A 16,803-nucleotide genomic window follows, 5' to 3' on the forward strand; every position below is an offset into this window, starting at 1 on the left:
GGAGTTTCAATAAGCACTAAATACAGTGGTTTTATCCACCATGGATCTAAAACATCATGGTTAGTATAAATAGACTTGCAATTATCTTTTTATGTGCTCTGCTGCATTCAGTGTGCATTTGCTTCATTATAAACACCCAGAGCAATGGCTGCCCCTACTTTTGTTGCCCAATAGGCAGATCCGGGAAGTGGCTCAGATTGTGACAGGAGATCTCCACATACAGAGAAGACCAAGCTCAGTAAAGTATATGGAAGCACTGCCATGATTTGTGAAAAGGTCAGACAGTTATGCAAAGCATTTTCCTGAGACCCAAGAAAGCCAAGCAAAAGAATATACAAATGAAAAAGACAAATGATTTCAAAGAAAGGGACACTTAGAAAACTTTTTAAAGAATCACTTTCTGAATACTATGACACGAGAAAAGTCTGCATCAGCACATATTGTAGAGCATGATTATTTCCCAAAATGGCAAAACTGATGATTGGTTGAAAGCAGAGTTTTCTACCAACTAACCTAATTTAGATTAGTATCAAATGCCTTCTAGAAGTTTCGTGTACCTTTAAAATATATTTAATGACATTCTAATTGTTTAGAGTTTATGAAACTTTTACCTCACCAACCATGATCAGCCACAGCACAATTAAATAAGGTGAACACCAGGGATTTCTATTGCAATGGGCACAGTTTTTCCCTCAAGAAACTTACAGTCTAATGTATGAACAGTTTTAATGATCCCATCATGTAATCAAGAGCTACCCTATGTGGATCAGACATTAAGAAATAAATAAGGCCTTGAGTAAACCTTTAATCCAATTTTTTGTTGGAAGGCAAGGCTGTGTTCCCTCCCTATTATTTGACCTGAGGCTAAACTACAGTGGAGGTAATGAAGATAATGGTTCAGTTTAGTTCAGTCACTCATGTCCAAGTCTTTGCGACCCCATGAATCGCAGCACAACAGGGCTCCCTGTCCATCACCAACTCCCGGAGTTTACTCAAACTCATGTCCATCAAGTCGGTGATGCCATCCAGCCATCTCATCCTCTGTCATCCCCTTCTCCTCCTGCCCCCAATCCCTCCCAGCATCAGAGTCTTTTCCAATGATTCAACACTTCATACGAGGTGGCCAAAGTGTTGGAGTTTCAGCTTTAGCATCATTCCTTCCAAAGAAATCCCAGGGCTAATCTCCTTCAGAATGGACTGGTGGGATCTCCTTGCAGCCCAAGGGACTCTCAAGAGTCTTCTCCAACATCACAGTTCAAAAGCATCAATTTTTCAGCACTCAGCTTTCTTCACAGTCCAACTATCACATCCATACATGACCACAGGAAAAACCATAGCCTTGACTAGATGGACCTTAGTCGGCAAAGTAATGTCTCTGCTTTTTAATATGCTATCTACATTGGTCATAACTTTCCTTCCAAGGAGTAAGCGTCTTTTAATTTCATGGCTGCAATCACCATCTGCAGTGATTTTGGAGCCCAAAAAAATAAAGTCTGACACTGTTTCCACTGTTTCCCCATCTATTTCCCATGAAGTGATGGGACCAGATGCCATGATCTTCATTTTCTGAATGTTGAGCTTTAGGCCAACTTTTTCACTCTCCTCTTTCACTTTCATCAAGAGGCTTTTTAGTTACTCTTCACTTTCTGCCATAAGGGAGGTGTCATCTGCATATCTGAGGTTATTGATATTTCTCCCAGCAATCTTGATTCCAGCTTGTGTTTCTTCCAGTCCAGTGTTTCTCATGATGTACTCTGCATAGAAGTTAAATAAGCAGGGTGACAATATACAGCCTTGACATACTCCTTTTCCTATTTGGAACCAGTCTGTTGTTCCATGTCCAGTTCTAACTGTTGCTTCTTGACCTGCATATAGGTTTCTCAAGAGACAGGTCAGGTGGTCTGGTATTTCCGTCTCTTTCAGAATTTTCCACAGTTTATTGTGATCCACAAAGTCAAAGGCTTTGGCATTGTCAATAAAGCAGAAATAGATGTTTTTCTGGAACTCGCTTCCTTTTTCCATGATCCAGCAGATGTTGGCAATGTGATCTCTGGTTCTTCTGCCTTTTCTAAAACCAGTTTGAACATCTGGAAGTTCACAGTTCACATATTGCTGAAGCCTGGCTTGGAGAATTTTGAGCATTACTTTACTAGTGTGTGAGATGAGTGCAATTGTGCGGTAGTTTGAGCATTCTTCGGCACTGCCTTTCTTTGGGATTGGATGAAAACTGACCTTTTCCAGTCCTGCTGAGTTTTCCAAATTTGCTGGCATATTGAGTGCAGCACTTTCACAGCGTCATCTTTTAGGATTTGAAATAGCTCAACTGGAATTCCTTCACCTCCACTAGCTTTGTTCGTAGTGATGCTTTCTAAGGCCCATTTGACTTCACATTCCAGGATGTCTGGCTCTAGATGAGTGATCCCACCATCGTGATTATCTTGGTTGTGAAGATCTTTTTTGTACAGTTCTTCTGTGTTTTCTTGCCACCTCTTCTTAATATCTTCTGCTTCTGTTAGGTCCATACCATTTCTGTCCTTTATCGAGCCCATCTTTGCATGAAATGTTCCCTTGCTATCTCTAATTTTCTTGAAGAGATCTCTAGTCTTTCCCATTCTGTTGTTTTCTCTATTTCTTTGCACTGATCGCTGAGGAAGGCTTTCTTATCTCTCCTTGACATTCTTTGGAACTCTGCATTTCGTTGGGTGTATCTTTCCTTTTCTCCTTTGCTTTTCGCTTATCTTCTTTTCACAGCTATTCGTAAAGCCTCCTCAGACAGCCATTTTGCTTTTTTGCATTTCTTTTTTTGGGGGATTGTCTTGATCCCTGTCTCCTGTACAATGCATGAACCTCCGTCCATAGTTCACCAGGCACTCTGTCTATCAGATCTAGTCCCTTAAATCTATTTATCACTTCCACTATATAATCTTCTCTGGCAGCGGCCGAGAGGAGCTACCACATGCCCTAGGTCAGGAGGGGCAGCCCTGAGGAAACACCCCACGTCCAAGGTAAGAGAAAGTCAAGTAAGCCAGTAGGTGTTGTGAGAGTGCATCAGAGGGCAGACATACTGAAACCATAATCACAGAAAACTAACGAATCTGATCACATGGACCACAGCCTTGTCTAACTCAATGAAACTAAACTATGCCATGTAGGGCCACCCAAGACGAACGGGTCATGGTGTAGAGGTCTGACAGAATGTGATCCACTGGAGAAGGGAATGGCAAGCCACTTCAGTATTCTTGCCTTGAGAACCCCATGAACATTATGAAAAGGCAAAATGATAGGATACTGAAATAGGAACTCCCCAGGTCGGTAAGTGCTCAATATGCTACTGGAGATCAGTGGAAAAATAACTCCAGAAAGAATGAAGGGATGGAGCCAAAGCAAAAACAATACCCAGTTGTGGATGTGACTGGTGATAGAAGCAAGGTCTGATGCTGTAAAGAGCAATATTGCATAGGAACCTGGACTGTCAGGTCCATGGATCAAGGCAAATTGGAAGTGGTCAAACAGGAGATGGCAAGAGTGAACGTTGACATTCTAGGAATCAGTGAACTAAAATGGACTGGAAAGGGTGAATTTAACTCAGATGACCATTATATCTACTACTGTGGGCAGGAATCCCTTAGAAGAAATGGAGTAGCCATCATGGTCAACAAAAGAGTCCAAAATGAAGTACTTGGATGCAATCTCATAAACAACAGAATGATTTCTATTTATTTCCAAGGCGAACCATTCAATATCACAGTAATCCAAGTCTATGCCCCAACCAGTAATGCTGCAGAAGCTGAAGTTGAACAGTTCTATGAAGACCTACAAGACCTTTTAGAACTAACACCCAAAAAAGATGTCCTTTTCATTATAGGGGACTAGAATGCAAAAGTAGAAGTCAAGAAACACCTGGAATAACAGACAAATTTGGCCTTGGAGTACAGAATGAAGCAGGGCAAAGGCTAATAGAGTTTTGCCAAGAGAGTGCAGTGGTCATAGCAAACACCCTCTTCCAGCAACACAAGAGAAGACTCTACACATGGACATCACCAGATGGTCAACACCGAATCAGATTGATTATGTTTTTTGCAGCCAAAGATGGAGAAGCTCTATACAGTCAGCAAAAACAAGACCCGGAGCTGACTGTGGCTCAGATCATGAACTCCTTATTGCCAAATTCAGACTTAAATTGAAGATAATGATGACCTCCTTCAAAAGGTCCCATGCATGCACTGCTACACTCAGTGCCACATCCAACAATGCAGCAGACTGCCGCTGACCCACGCCTCCACCAGAGACTCCTGGATACTCATGGGCAAGTCTGGGTTAGTCTCTTGTGGAGCCACTGCTCCTTCCTCCTGGGTCCTCGTGCATAAAATGTTCTGTTTGTGCCCTCCAAGAGTCTGTTTCCCCGGTCCTATGTAATTTCTGGCAGATCTATGATGGGATTAATAGTGACATCCTGCTGCTGCTGGTAAGTCGCTTCAGTCGTGTCCGACTCTGTGCGACAACAGAGACAGCAGCCTACCAGGCTCCGCTGTCCCTGGGATTCTCCAGGTAAGAACACTGGAGTGGGTTACCATTTCCTTCTCCAATGCATGAAAGTGAAAAGTGAAAGTGAAGTCATTCAGTCATGTCTGACTCAGCGACCCCATGGACTGCAGCCTACAAGGCTCCTCTGTCCGTGGGATTTTCCAGGCAAGAGTACTGGAGTGGGTTGCCATTGCCTTCTCTGTGGCGACCTCCTACAAGAGGGCTTATGCCATACCCAGATCTGCTGCACCCAGAGCCCCTGCCCCTGCAGCAACCCACTGCTAACCTGTACCTGCACAGGAGACATTCACAGTTCTGTCTCAGTCCCTGTGGGGTCTCTGGGTCCTGGTGCTCAATAGGTATGTTTGAATCCTTTGAGTATCTCTGGCGGGTATGGGGTTTGATTCTAAACACAATTTCATCCCTCCTACCATCTTGCTGCAGCCTCCCTTTGCCCTTGGGTGTGGGGTATCTCCTCAAAGTCACTCCAGCACCACAGCCACCACTCCAGCACCATGTAGCTGCTGCTCCAGTGCCTACTGTCTTGCCTACCAAAACAAGACCCAGCTCCCCACTCAGTGAGTCTTTCCCATCAGGAAGCGTTCATAAGCCTCTATACTTCTCCATCAAATGGCAGACAGACTGAAAACTACAATCACAGAAACTAACCAATCTGACCTTTTGGACCACAGCCTTGTCTAACTCAATGAAACTATGAGCCATGATGTGTAGGGCCACCCAAGACAGATGGGTCATGATGGAGATTTCTGACAAAACTTGGTCCACTGGAGAAGGGAATGGCAAACCTCTTCAGTATTCTTGCCTTCAGAACCCCATGAAAATATGAAAAGGCAAAAAGATAGGACACTGGAAGATGAACTCCCCAGATTGGTAGGTGTCAAATATGCTACTAGAGATCTGTGGATAAATAACTCCAGAAAGAATGAAAAGACAAGTGGGCCTTAGAAAACATCACTATGAACAAAGCTAGTGGAGGTCATGGAATTCCAGTTGAACTATTTCCAATCCCAAAAGATGATGCTGTGAAAGTGTTGCAGTCAATATGCCAGCAAATTTGGAAAACTCAGCCATGGCCACAGGACTGGAAAAGGTCAGTTTTAATTCCAATCCCAAAGAAAGGCAATGCCAAAGCATGCTCAAACTACCGCACAATTGCACTCACCTCACACGCTGGCAGAGTAGTGTTCAAAATTTTAATTTTCCAAGCCAGGCTTCAACAGTATGTGAACTGTAAACTTCCAGATATTCAACCTGGATTTAGAAAAGGCAGAGTAATCAGAGATCACATTGCCAACACCCACTGGATCAGTGAAAAAGCAAGAGAGTTCCAGAAAGAGATCTACTTCTGCTTTATTAACCATACCAAACCCTTTGTGTGGATCACAGCAAACTGCGGAAAATTCTGAAAGAGATGGGAAGACCAGACCACCTGACCTGCCTCCTGAGAAATCTGTATGCAGGTCAAGAAGCAACAGTTAGAACTGGACATGGAACAACAGACTGGTTCCAAATTGGGAAAGGAATATGTCAAGGCTGTATATTGTCACCCTGCTTACTTAACTTTTATGCAGAGTACATCATGAGAAACACTGGACTGGAAGAAGCACAAGCTGGAGTCAAGATTGCCAGGAGAAATAGCAATAACCTCAAATATCCAGATGACACCACCCTTATGGCAGAAAGAGAAGAGGAACTAAAGAGCCTCTTGATGGAAGTGAAAGAGGAGAGTGAAAAAGTTGGCTTAAAGCTCAACATTCAGAAAACGAAGATCATGGCATCTGGTTCTATCACTTCATGGTAAATAGATGGGGGAACGATGGAAACAGTGTCAGACTTTATTTTTGGGGGCTCCAAAATCACGGCAGATGTTGACTGCAGTCATGAAATTTAGAGACTTGGTTCTTAGAAGCAAAGTTATGACCAACCTAGACAGCATATTAAAAAGCAGAGACATTACTTTGCCAACAAAGGTCCATCTTGTCAAAGCTATGGCTTTTCTAGAAGTCATGTACGGATGTGAGAGTTGGACTTTAAAGAAAGCTGAGCACCAGAGAATTGATACTTTTGAACTGTGGTGTTGAAGAAGATTCTTGAGAGTCCCTTGGACAGCAAGGAGATCCAACCAGTCCATCCTAAAGGAAATCGATCCTGAATATTCATTGGAAGGGCTGATGCTGAAGCTGAAACTTTGGCTACCTGATGCGAAGAACTGACTCATTTGAAAAGACCCAGATGCTTGGAAAGATTGAAAGTGGGAGGAGAAGGGGATGACAGAGAATGAGATGCTTGGATGGCCTCACCGACTCAATGGACATGAGTTTGGGTAAACTCCAGGAGTTGGTAATGGGAAGGGAAGCCTGGCGTGCTGCTGTCCATGGGGTTGCAAAGAGCTGGACATGACTGAGTGACTGAACTGAACTGAACTGAGAAAGATGTCACTCTTACTTTGTCACATGTCTCACCAGATTAACTAACTGTGTTTCACTTAAGGACTTGGGCCCTAAAATCCAACTAATTTCACCTGCTATACCCACACTACAGGTGACCTTTGTGGCATAACGATGAAGTGTGGCATTGGATTCACCCAAACTAGAAGACCCCTTGATTCATTTCTATCTCCAGTTCAGAAGCACAAAGTAAGCTTCAGTGTCAAGTCTTGTCCAAATATCTGGAAGCCACAGATTGGCTTCAAATAAGGCAGACCTGTCGTGCTGAATACTTCCCATTTGCCCTACCATGTTGCCTCTCATCTTTACCCTAATCTCTCTGTCCTGAGAGCTGAGCTATATTCACCACTTCATTTGGTTTCCATACCCTCCAGCATTCAGGCCCCTGTGCTAGAACAATAAAGAGGATAGGTGTTAAAGAAATATCACTGGGGCCTTGACACCAGGGCCACCTGGCTGGTGCTAGAAGCACAGTGGTAGCCACTGTCAAAGTCATCACCACAGGCAAAGGTTAGAAAACACTGACTCTTCATCACCACAAAGGACAGAAAACACTGACTCTTCCCTTCTTTCTTTCCTTTATTTTCATACCAATGCCTCCCATTGGCCAAACCTAACCAGAAGCCAGGCAAGTCTGGGAAATGGACTGTGCAGGGACAGTCGCTTTGTGTAAGATGAGGAAAGAACAAGAAAAATTCAAGGAACTGATCTGACAGGAAACAGGTAAATGACCAACACAGTAATACAATGCTATTCACTTAAATGAAGATAAAAAAATGTATGCAAACAAAAGAATACACATATTGCAAGAACATACACATGCAAAAGGATGCACTTTAAGCACATTAAAATGACTGCCTGAGTAAGAATAGGGAACAGAATAGGAGACTAAAGGGATAAAGACTAAAGGGATTTGAAAAATAAGTGAAGGTTACCTTTTGGGTAATTTTTCTTAAGGAAATATTCCAGAAAAACAATAATATAAACAAAACAAACAAAAAAAAAAAGAATGACATAGGAAACAGAAAATAGTGGTATAACCTGGGAGAACAATGACGAAGGATTTCAGGATGACAGCTATGCAGCAAACCTAGGAAAGGATGAGTCCAGATTAGAATAGGTGAACAGAAGGTTATAGAAGGAAGGAGATCAGAAAAATTAAGATGAGCCCTCAATTGTATTGAAGGCAATATTAAGGACTTTAAAAAGCAACTGAAGTTATCTTAAAGGAAAATAATACAAGAACAATAGAAAGCCAATAGAACTCTAAGAAAACAAAAAAAGTACACATGGACATGAAGCTCCAAATATAAAGTAAAATGCATCATTTTAAGCAATTCACAAAATGAAAGAAAGGGGAATCCATAGTGCTAGGAATAGTCTGTACTGAGTGGCTCAGAGATTGTCTAACGCAGAGATCCACGTGTGATCTAGCACTCTGTGACCTCACATTGACCAGTACTGGCTAGTGCTGACTTGTACCACTACACACGATGTAAGCCTTAAACACCTCGACAAGTTAAACATAAAAGGGCAGTACCCAACAAAAACAGATGAGGAAAGCTGGGAGGAACGTTGGAAGAAAGTACAAGGAAAAGGTAACCATTTTTAAAATAGTAAGATAAGTGAAAAAAGTAAAAGCTTTAGTCACTCGGTCGTGTCTGGCTCTTTGTGATCTCATGAACTGCAGCCCACCAGGCCAGAATACTAGAGTGGGTAGCCATTCCCTTCTCCAGGGGGTCTTCCCAACCTAGGGATCAAACCCGGGTCTCCCAGGTTGCAGACAGATTCTTCACCATCTGAACCACCAGGGAAACTCTGGTAAGAGAAGAGATACTATCAAATCTGACTGAATAAGAGCTAGAGGTGTAAGTATGCTATTAAAAGTTATGACAGTAATTGATGAAGTAATTAAGAAGAAACAAAATAATTACAGCATTGAGAATAACCAAACACTGAGAGAAGAGGAATGACAAAAAGCAAATTAAACAATTATCTGTTACCTCTATGTATTACATAAGAGTGGTCAAACAAAAAATAAAAGCTGAATATCTTATCTGCAATATGTAGAAAACCACATGAAAGAAAGAAGAGAGGAGAAAGAGGAGGAAGAGCTTGCCTATGGAGAGTGAGACCTCATGTGGGTGGGAAGGAGTAGAACTGCAGACTTGTTTCCATGATAAAATAATCAGTTATAACTCACTTGTTACCATGTGCACTTAACACAGTTTCACAAAATAAATAAGAATTTTTAAAATAATCAGTGCAACTCAGCTTTGCTCAATAAACTTTTACTGAGAGTCTACTGACAATGAAGAATAAGTTTCCTATTGCAGTAAAAGGCCCAAACTCTATCTTGCTATAAAAGGCTCTGAGTGATCTGACCAGGAAAAACCTGTCCCACATGCTCTCTCTTCTCAGAGCCTCCTTCTGCAGTCTGTCAAAGTATTTGCAAGTCTCCAAAGTCAAGGTAGACACTTGAAAGTTTCCTTTCTGCTTGACTTTGTCCACACTGCCCCCCACCCCTGCTTTAAATGGCATCCTGCCTGTATCTTTTTGACCATCCTAAGATCCCCGATAGTGCTTCCTCTCTTCTGAAGCCTTCATACCTCAGGATAGGATGACCCTGCTCCTCTGACCCACCTGCTGTACGAGTTATCACACAGCCTACAATGACTTACTTTAGCCTTTGCTAAACATTGAGCTTTTATCCATCTTTGCATCATCAGTTCAGTTCAGTTCAGTAGCTCAGTCATGTCCGACTCTTTGCGACCCCATGAATCGCAGCACGCCAGGCATCCCTGTCCATCACCATCTCCTGGAGTTCACTCAGACTCACATCCATCGAGTCCGTGATGCCATCCAGCCATCTCATCCTCTGTCATCCCCTTCTCCTCCTGCCCCCAATCCCTCCCAGCATCAGGGTCTTTTCCAATGAGTCAACTCTTCGCATGAGGTGGCCAAAGTACTGGAGCTTCAGCTTTAGCATCATTCCTTCCAAAGAAATCCCAGGGCTGATCTCCTTCAGAATGGACTGGTTGGATCTCCTTGCAGTCCAAGGGACTCTCAAGAGTCTTCTCCAACACCACAGTTCAAAAGCATCAATTCTTCAGTGCTCAGCCTTCTTCACAGTCCAACTATCACATCCATACATGACCAATGGAAAAACCAAAGCCTTGACTAGATGGACCTTAGTCGGCAAAGTAATATCTCTGCTTTTGAATATGCTATCTAGGTTGCTCATAACTTTTCTTCCAAGGAGTAAGCGTCTTTTAATTTCATGGCTGCTATCACCATCTGCAGTGATTTTGCAGTCCCAAAAAATAAAGTCTGACACTGTTTCTACTGTTTCCCCATCTATTTGCCATGAAGTGATGGGACCAGATGCCATGATCTTCGTTTTCTGAATGTTGAGCTTTAAGCCAACTTTTTCACTCTCCTCTTTCACTTTCATCAAGAGGCTTTTTAGCTCCTCTTCACTTTCTGCCATAAGGGTGGTGTCATCTGCATGTCTCAGGTTATTGATATTTCTCCCGGCAATCTTGATTCCAGCTTGTGTTTCTTCCAGTCCAGCATTTCTCATGATGTACTCTGCATATAAGTTAACTAAGCAGGGTGACAATATACAGCCTTGACGTACTCCTTTTCCTATTTGGAACCAGTCTGTTGTTCCATGTCCAGTTCTAACTGTTGCTTCCTGACCTGCATACAGATTTCTCAAGAGGCAGTCAGGTGGTCTGGTATTCCCATCTCTTTCAGAATTGTCCACAGTTTATTGTGATCCACACAGTCAAAGGCTTTGGCATAGTCAATAAAGCAGAAATAGATGTTTTTCTGGAACTCTTGCTTTTTCCATGATCCAGCAGATGTTGGCAATTTGATCTCTGGTTCCTCTGGCTTTTCTAAAACCAGCTTGAACATCAGGGAGTTCACGGTTCACGTATTGCTGAAGCCTGGCTTGGAGAATTTTGAGCATTACTTTACTAGCATGTGAGATGAGTGCAATTGTGAGGTAGTTTGAGCATTCTTTGGCATTGCTTTTCTTTGGAATTGGAATGAAAACTGAGTGCTTGACACATAAAAGATGCTCAATAAATGCTTATTCATTTATTCCATAAATGAATACATGAAAACAATGAAATATTTTAGATAAAGTAGCTCTATGATAATACTTACATTATATTACATATATATTACTACTCATGAAAAGTCCCTAAACTAAAATGTTGATACATATTTATTTAGTATATCCATGTTTATTTATTTAAAGCTCTCTTTACAAAAAAATGGATTTGTAAGAAGTCAAACTATAAAAATAACCTTTACATCATACACATTTTAAATCATTTTAACATCTAATCAATTTAAGCATTTATCCATTTATCTGGATGTTTTCAAATTAATCTGAAAACATTCTTCCTTATCAAGAAAACTGCTCACTTCCAGGTTTTGACTTGTTTCAGAAGCAAATAGTCAGAACTTTTTCATAGTCTGAAATAAGGAAGTTTCCTTTTTGCTAATTATTTTAGGACAAAGGTATAAAAGGGGGCCAGGACACTGGAAAGCTCCATCTGCCCTCCGCCTGGGCCAGGAAGGGCCACCTTCTTTCCTGAGCTCTAATTCTCACTCTGAGCGGCACATCCTTTTCACAGCACCGAGCGGCTGGGATGCCGGCTCCAGGAGGGGGATGGGGAACAGATGTCATTCATTGACTCTGGGTAATGAGATTTCATATTCCGTCAAAATCCTGAATAGGACAGGAGAGGCCTCATTAGTGGTTTCACGACTGAACAGGTGTAGAGGTCCCATGCGCACAGCAAGCAGAGAGAGGCCATTTCAGTTCCACGTGTGGATGTATCTAGGAAATTGGAGACAGGGAAAAAGTGCTCTACCACAACTGCCACCTCAGGAAAATTGCAGCTTTTAGGAGCCAAAACAACATTAATTCTGACCACTGGTACAGACCTCATCTAGGGGCCAGAAAAATGGCTGAAGGCAGGAAATGGGTGATATTCAGAACTAATGATACCATACGAAGGAGGTCACGTCCTTATTTCTTTAGTTCCATATGGCATGTCATAAAATTTCAGTACTCTATCGCCAACAACATAATAACCCTCTTAAGGCCACCAGTCAAAAAATGAGACTGCAGGGTAGCATGAAATCCTGTCTCCAAAACTAATGGCAGAAACCTCTTTAGAAGACGGGTTACATTGGCGGCAGCGTGTGAATAAAATGTTCCCGAGGATAGATAAGCTTGGCAAGCAATTTGGCAGCTGTCTCCTGGACAAGTGTCCTTCACTGGAGGTAACAATCAAAAAACTGAGCCCACTGCCTATCTGCTGGAATACAGCCACATCTTCTAAGATCCAGGTGACTCAGAGACTGCGCCCCAACTGGGGCTGCTACCTGCTACCTAAGACTTGATGGAGAGCTCAGCATGTTTAAATGGGGAATATGCTCACCTGAGGAGTCTTCTGAGGCCTTCAAAATGTGGCAGGCATTTAAGACCTTCCTACTTAAACTCCTCCGGTCTTTCTAAGTGACCCCACACACTATGGAGTCACTTCCACATGTCAGAATTCTCTGGTTGATTCTTCTTCCGTTAGTTTCATTAATTCAGCTCCACAGTAATGTCCAGTTGTTTAGAGCAACTTATGGGCAAGTGAACTGCAACTATTATGTATATTTAAAAAATCATTTTGTTACGTTCCCTACTGGTTAAGATTTGGTCATCTTGCTCTATAAACAGAATCTGGTTTCTCCAACCTTTTAAACAAAGTGTCATATATTTATTTTTTTAATATGTATTTATTTATTTATTAAAACACTCAGGCTACATTGGGTCTTCATTGCCACACACAGGCTTTCTCTAATTGCGGCCAGCTGGGGTTATTCTCTAGTTGGAGTGTTCAGGCTTCTCATTGTGGTGGTATCCCTAGTTGTGGAGCACAGGCTCTAGGGTGCATGGGCCTCCGTATTTGCAGCCCACGGGCTCAGCAGCTGTAGCACTCAGACTCAAGAGCATGTGGGCTTCAGTACTTACGGCACACAGGATTGGCTGCCCCTCAGCATATGGAATCTTCCCAGAGCAGGGATCAAACCCACGTCCCCTGCATCAGCAGGTGGATTCTCAACCCCTGTTCCACCAGGAAAGTACCAAATAGAGGGTGGTCTTATATGTATGATGAAACCATCACATACCAGTCAAGAAGCTCAGCACTTGATAGGAGTTGTCTCAGCCATTCCCGTGTTAACATCACAAAGCGCTGAGGATTTGAAAGGTGAAGTCATGTGATCAAGGTGACAGGCTAGTATGAAGTTAAGGAACTATGGAAATGCCAGACTGTGTCACCAAAGCCCAGGCTCTTTTCATGGCATCCTGCTGTCTCCTACAGTCACAGGGAAGGGGCTCAAAAGTGTTGAAGCAAGGCCAAATATTGTCAAGCAAGGCTTCATTGGACTTGTGTTAATAAATTACTGGGAGCATTTATAATAATTATTAGCACATTGTAGCCATTTAAGTGGTTGATGCTAAAATGTCCTAGCAAATAACTAGAAAACAATTCACTGCCTTAAATAGACTAAGTATGGTCCCCTGTAAACTGATTTACACTCTTCTGTGCTACCTTAATGGCAACCCACTCCAGTATTCTTGCCTGGAGTATCCCCATAGACAGAGGAGCATGGTGGGCTACAGTCCATAGGTCACAAAAAGTCAGACACCACTGAAGCGACTTAGCATGCATGTACTACCTTTTATCTAAAGTTTTAATAGTAAAGAAGGTAAGTTGCAAACCAACCCATGCTCACCATGATCTCAAAATTGTATTGCTGAAGTAGTAAATGTGCCTTTTATTGTGTATTACTTTCTATTTATTACTGTATCACTTCTCAGGAAATAAATTCTCTGGTCAGTGATGTCTGTAGTCTTGATTTCCCAACTAGACTTGGGTTTCTGAGAGCCTGGTCTATGCACTTTCCTTTAGGATCTACTTACCCTCCCCGCACCCACTACTGACCCAGGCTAAAGGAGCCCCAAGCAAATCAGGTTCTCTCAACATACTGTCAACTAAATATGAGCCCTGTTTGAAGTCTGCTGCTGTTTAGTCACTAGATTGGGTTCAACTCTTTGCAACCCCATGGACCATAGCCCACCAGGTGCCCCGATCCATGGGATTTCCCGGGCAAGAATACTGGAGTGGGTTGCCATTTCCTTCTCCAGGGGATCTACCTGACCCAGGAATTGAACCTGAGTCTCCTGCTTGGCAGACATATTCTTTACCACGGAGCTACCTGGGAAGCCCCCTGTTTAAAGTCAGTACATTACAAAGGCAAGAAAAAAATATAACCTATTGAAACAGAGGTAACACTGCTGGGATGCTGGTAGTAGGGGAGGTTGTACATGTATGAGGACACAGGGACTCTCTGTATATGCTACTCAATGCCTTCTGGGAACATAAAATGGCTCTAAAAATAAAGTTTACGTGTGTGTGTGTGTGTGTGTGTGTATTCTCACTACACTAAAAGAATATACAGAGAAATCAAGGAATTCTCCCCCACCTCACTTAAAGACAATTTCTGAGAAGAATGTTTCCAACTCATTGCCCCTCATCCATGCAGGTGGAGCCAGAGTCTTAACTCCACTGGAGGAACCAGTTCATACATCATCAGTTCAGTTCAGTTCAGTTGCTCAGTCGTGTCCGACTCTTTGCGACCCCATGAATCGCAGCACGCCAGGCCTCCCTGTCCATCACCATCTCCCGGAGTTCACTCAGACTCACGTCCATCGAGTCAATGATGCCATCCAGCCATCTCATCCTCGGTCGTTCCCTTCTCCTCCTGCCCCCAATCCCTCCCAGCGTCAGAGTCTTTTCCAATGAGTCAACTCTTAGCATGAGGTAGCCAAAGTACTGGAGCTTCAGCTTTAGCATCATTGCTTCCAAAGAACACCCAGGACTGATTTCTTTTAGGATGGACTGGTTGAATCTCTTTGCAGTCCAAGGGACTCTCAAGAGTCTTCTCCAACACCACAGTTCAAAAGCATCAATTCTTCGGTGCTGAGCCTTCTTCACAGTCCAACTCTCACATCCATACATGACCACAGGAAAAACCATAGCCTTGACTAGATGGACCTTAGTCGGCAAAGTAATGTCTCTGCTTTGAATATGCTATCTAGGTTAGTCATAACTTTCCTTCCAAGGAGTAAACGTCTTTTAATTTCATGGCTGCAATCACCATCTGCAGTGATTTTGGAGTCCCAAAAAATAGTCTGACACTGTTTTCACTGTTTCCCCATCTATTTGCCATGGAGTGATGGGACCAGATGCCATGATCTTCGTTTTCTGAATGTTGAGCTTTAAGCCAACTTTTTCACTCTCCTCTTTCACTTTCATCAAGAGGCTTTTTAGCTCCTCTTCACTTTCTGCCATCATAAGATAATGGTATATGCACTGGACTGTAGGAGGAAAAGCCATCTCTAAGGAGGCTGTCATAAGTTCTGTCTTATGTGCCATTCTACTTTTGAATGTACTTAAACCATCCAACAAGAGTTGTTGGTCTATGTAGAGATAAACAAGCCATTCTGTTCAAAGATGGTCATGAATGGTGGTGAGGGAGACAGTAAGAGTTAACAGGTTCTATAGGATACAGAAAAACATGCACTATCTAGTACATATAAATTATACAGTTTGTGTTTTTAAAAGCGAGGTAATATATACTCATAGTTGTTCATATGTGCATTAAAAAATGTCAGGTGATTATAAGTAAACTAGTAACCAGTTTGGAGGGGTTGGGAGTGGCAAACGGGTGGAGATGTAAAGATCTTTACATCTAAGTTTCTGAGTCAGTGAATGCAGTACTAACCATTTAAAAGTTTCTATATACTCAACACACAAAATACCTCAAAGTCTGGATGTGATCTATATGCAGTTTTATCCTCACTTAAAAACTGCATGATCTTAGACATCGTTTAATTTCTCCAAGTCACTTCATCTCTAAAATGAGGATAATATATATCTTACATAAAGTTACCCTGAAGATTCAATTGTATAATCTTTATAACATGCATAGCACACAGTAAGTACTCAATAAATGTTATCACTGGTATTGATAGAGTGTTAACATTAAAGAAACTTACTGCATATCACAGAGTTTAGGAAAACTGATGCATGAGAGGACTTCCTTTTATACTCAGTTACTAATATATCAGGCATCCTAGGTGGCTCAGTAGTAAAGAATCTGCCTGCCAATGCAGGAGATGCAAGCCCGATCCCTGGGTTGGGAAGATCTCCTGGAGAAGGAAATGGCAATCCACTCCAGTATTCTTGCCTGGGAAATCCCATGGACAGAGGAGCCTGGCAGGCTACAGTTCATGAGGTCACAAAAGAGTTGGACGGTGACTTAGCAACTAACCAGTAATTAACAACAATTGATATATCTTCCAAGCAATATTTCACTACTAAATCAAAAGCTAACCAGTGGGACAGATACATCCCACAGAAAAGTCAAAGTATTATTCATTCTAATGAAAAAACTCATAACAATTTCTTAATAATCTGTTGAATTTTCAAGATCTCATCTGTTCAGTTCAGTCACTCAGTGGTGTCCAGCTCTTTGCGACCCCATGGACTGCAGTACGCCAGGCTTCCCTGTCCATCACCAACTCCCAGAGCTTGCTCAAACTCATGTCCATCGAGATGGATGTCCATCTCATGATGCCATCCAACCATCTCATCATCTGTTGTCCCCTTCTCCTCTGCCTTCAATCTTTTCCAGCATCAAGGTCTTTTCCAATGAGTCATTTCTTTGC

This window comes from Budorcas taxicolor, chromosome 3 (assembly GCF_023091745.1).
Source record: "Budorcas taxicolor isolate Tak-1 chromosome 3, Takin1.1, whole genome shotgun sequence".
Classification (NCBI taxonomy): domain Eukaryota; kingdom Metazoa; phylum Chordata; class Mammalia; order Artiodactyla; family Bovidae; genus Budorcas; species Budorcas taxicolor.